This window comes from Halyomorpha halys, unplaced genomic scaffold (genome assembly GCF_000696795.3).
Source record: "Halyomorpha halys isolate HHAL.00 unplaced genomic scaffold, Hhal_1.1 Scaffold5654.1, whole genome shotgun sequence".
Lineage (NCBI taxonomy): Eukaryota > Metazoa > Arthropoda > Insecta > Hemiptera > Pentatomidae > Halyomorpha > Halyomorpha halys.
In genome coordinates, this window is record NW_027107262.1 from 3,324 (window position 1) to 7,707 (window position 4,384).

At 32.9% G+C, this 4,384-nt stretch overlaps 1 long non-coding RNA gene across 2 annotated transcripts; it reads left to right on the forward strand.

The window, feature by feature from the left end:
• Window positions 1–623: 623 nt before the first annotated feature.
• Window positions 624–4,378, forward strand: LOC136795343 (uncharacterized). 2 transcript variants are annotated; one of them, XR_010842935.1, is made up of 3 exons: window positions 624–1,676; window positions 2,308–3,334; window positions 3,435–4,378. It is a non-coding gene; the product is annotated as an uncharacterized lncRNA (long non-coding RNA). The 2 variants fall into 2 exon arrangements; XR_010842936.1 differs by having other exon boundaries at window positions 626–1,676; window positions 2,308–3,326.
• The last annotated feature ends 6 nt before the right edge of the window (window positions 4,379–4,384 follow it).

The window sequence follows — 4,384 nt, forward strand, 5'->3', positions numbered from 1 at the left end:
CTAGTTGCCGAGATGAAGCGGACGGACCAGTAAGCTGATAAGGCTAGGTTCAGCTCTAGTTGCCGAGAGGAAGCGGTCGGACTAGAGCTGGGGAGAGATGGGAAATTACACTGGTTGCCGAGATGAAGTGGACCGGACCAGTGTAACCATTAAGGAGTAGGTTACAATCTTAGTTGCCGAGATGAAGGATATGAAGCAGACGGACTAAGATTGCTGGAAAGAAGGAGAGGAGACTCTTTATTATGTATTATGTACAGAAGATATGGTAAGATGTACAGGAGATTCTGTATTATGTACAGAAATTATTAATATATAAAAAATACAATATGTCTTTAACAAAAAGAAGTATTAAGTAAATTTGGGAGCTTCGGTGAGGCTCGAGGTGGAGCGCTCTGGTGAATAGTGGTCGCACTGCTACATATTATTGATAGTGATTATTATATTTTAATTTTTTTTTTTAACTTTTTATGTATTAAAATATTTTACTTGGTTGTGCTGTTAGCATTAAGACTGTTAGACTGCCCTGATCTTTGAATTTCATCAGTGCTCCTGCATTGGCACCTGCATTTAATGTAGGCCACATTCTCGTCCTTGTGAAATAGTGTTGCTGTAAGTCAAATTTGTTTTCTGTAATGTTTGTAAATTAGGCTCTGTGCATAGACTCTTCATATAGAACAGTTCATCAAAAAATAGATTTTTTTCCCCTTTATTTGTAATTATTTTTATTGTGATATCGAAATTTACTACAAAGTTTGTGGTAGCTTGAACAATTTTAGTTTTTATCATGCTTTCTAGGTCAGATTTTTAGGCTATTTATCTAGGTTGTGGAAGAAGAAATATAGGAACTGTTTGATATAATTTTTTCTAACATTCACAATGTATTGACATATAATTAAAATTGTAATGTGCTTTAAATGGGTACTATTCATGCCCCAATGTATGCTCAGTGATCTTGGTGAAATCTGTCGCGTGAATCGTAGGGGTCAAAGGTGAAACATTACCCAATGTCCCCTTCCAAATCGACCAGTAGCTTATTTTCACTTGTTTGTAAATTTTATATTTCTACACTCCCGCCAATGGTCAAGAAATTTTGAATTTCTAGCCTGCCTGTTGTAATCTTGATTATTAAACAATAATATTCCACTGGTTTTAACTTTTATTCTCAATCTACATCCCAGGTCCTATGAAATTATATTTGAGAAAAATTTGGATAAATTAGTGTTGTGAAGGTAGAGCACATAAATATATCTATCATACAGATGCCAAACTTACTTGAAACAACTCACCCAAGATATAGAGGTGCCTAATTTGTGAATATGGTATTTTTAGGAGAGAATATTATCAGAACTGTACCCCAATTGCCTTATCTATCTTGAAAGTAAATTTAGGTGCCCATTAAAAGGTCTAGTGGACCCAGGAAGGATCTATCAAACCACAGTTCTTCTTTTCTGTTGTGATAAAATTAATTGTTTCAAATCAGACTTTGATGTTGGCTTTTTCTGTTCATGAATCGTTCTATTCCCTAGGCAGCTTTGTTCTCTTATAAACTGTGTTTAATAATCGTCAGAATTGGGAAACTTTGAAACTAATAGTTAAAATTGCCATGGATACGATATTTATTTATCAATGATTCATTCATGAATAAGAGTTGTTTCTATAGTCCATCTCTGATAATAGTAATAAATGAAATGAAATGAAAAAATAACTTTATTCTGGGACATATGTCCCCTAAGAATAATTACAAGGTTCATATAGTGAGATTTTTATCTGGCGAGCGTTTACAAATTTTCAGATAGTAGAATGAAATTACATTGGTATATTGGCTTTACTACTGTTTATAATGTTAATCAATAACTGCCTATTTATTTGATTACAAAGATGTGGAGGTTTGGTTATTCAATAAATGAAGGAATAGGTGTTGTTTAAAGGAGAGAATGGATGAGGACTGGCGAAAGGAGATGGGAAGAGAATTCCAGAGGGAGGTTGCACGTATGACGAAGGATTTGCTAAAGAAGGAGGTTCTATAGGAGGGCATATATAAATCATTCGGATGGGATCTGGTGTTTAATGAGTGGATGGATGAACGAAGAGTGAGGAGATCTATGATATAGGTAGGTTTTTTGATGTTAAGAACTTGGAATAAAAAAACACCAAGGAGTTATTGCCTTCGGGAGGTTGGATAGAGCCACTTCAACTCGGAATACCAGCGAGAGACTTGAGAGTGTCTAGGGAACCCAAAGATAAATCTTACAAAGCAATTCATGAGTCTCTTCAGTCTCAACTCTAGTCTTGCAGATAGCCCTCCAGATAATAATGATAATAATAAAGGCCAAGCGAACCATAAGGGTTGATGCTGATACCACTGATTGCTGTCTACATACATATTTCCAGTGATACCCATGCAAACCCAAATCTAAAAGATAGTCTTGACGCAATTCTCCCACCTATGCTTTGGTTTATCCCTCAGACGTATACCTGTCGGTTCAATATTTATTATCATTTTATGGATCCATTCATTACTAAGTCCTACAATTTTACATGCCCATCTTAATTGCCACATAGCTATAACTTGAATTATATTTACTGAATGCAATTCAGCATTATGTATTCTTATAAATTCTCTAGTTAGATCATGCTTTTTCAGTCTGAATATTTTAGGCAATACTGTATATTCAAAACCTTAAGGCGCCGTTCTTCCCTTAGTGTAATAGGCCACGTTTCATATCCATGAACAGTAGGAAAAGTAATAGTTTTGTGAATTCTAACTTTTTAGATTCTGGACAGGAGGTGCTAACTACTAAGCAATTTCGAAATTGTAAAATAACAAGCATCTCCTACCTCAATCCTTGCCTTTAATTCCTCATCAGTTTTACATAGTTACTATAGACCTTAAATACTTCAACCACTATGCCATTTATTGAAATTTATTGTTCATAGTATTTAGAGTATTACAAAAATAGGTCTGCTACCATAGAAACTTTGAGTTGCTTGGTTCGATAGTTAATCCAGTTGGAATTTATATCTTGAGTCATTGATTATTGGTTTAGGTAGAAGATTCAATTTTACTTAAAAACACAGTCATAAAACAAAATTGCTTTCTGGATTTACTTACTTTTATTATTTCAAAAGAGTTAATATACTTCTAAAATGTATATATGCTCATTTTACGTAAAAAAAAATTTTTTTATCACAATTTTAACTTCTTATAATGAATTTGTTAATTTTCAGGCCATCATATGAAAGCAGTCCCTATACATAATTCATTAATTCAAAAATTCAACACTACCCCTGAATACAGAACAGATCTTGCCATCACTTACCTTATGGTAAACAGGTATTTCAAATAAACTTTAAACCTAAGTTTCATTCATATAAATAATAAATTAAAGGATTGAAATTTATCTTTATTTTTCATTATCTCAAAATTTTTTTAGATTGGAGGATGCTCGATTGATATTGAAAGAATTGCTGCGATATTGGAATCATGATCCGTTTGCCCTCGCACATTATGGCCTGATACTAAAATTACAAGGTATTTTGTCTCAAATCAACCATTATTCACATCATTTTATTTTTTATGTTTGATTGAATGAAAGACTAGTTTTTTCTAGGACTAATAGAATGATGCAATGAAAAAAAAAAATTTCTGATTGCCACTTGTGGTTGTAAATGAATTACTGATCAGCTTCTTGAATAAAATGTGGAGATCTGTCTCTAATACGATAAGTAAAGTTTTAGGTTGTGGGAGATTACTTAAGCTTATTTAATTTTTTCATTTCTATCATAGCGGTAATTGATTAATTTGATCTTACCTAATAATTATTTATAATTCTGTCAATACTGAAACACAATTTCGATTCAAGCACTTGTAGATCGTAAAGAAAACTCATCTTCACAGAAATGTCACCCAATCACTTTTACATCCAATGACATGTGGTGTTATGCAGAAGTGAGTGTGTATTATCGCATATTGTCAATTTACTTTCAAAACCTTTTTAAGTCTGAATTTTCAAATTGAAAGGTTTTATTTGATCTAGATTAAATATTTCTTAACTTCTATATTTCCTAAAAAACACCTTTGTCTATGTCTTCTGATATAGAAATAAGTAGTTTTATTACCAGGCAGTGTACTAGTTAAGAAATATTTATTCTAAATACAACAAAACTTTCCAATTTGAAAATTTGGACATGAGTGGTTTTGATGATGCCTCTACAATGCATCTTCAATTAGGATAGGTTACCTGGACTGGAGGTGAATTGACAGAAAGATCAAAGGATGGATACTTCAATCCATAATATCAAAGGATGGATACTCCAATCCATAAGATCAAAGGATGGATACTCCAATCCATAAGATCAAAGGATGGATACTCCAATCCATAAG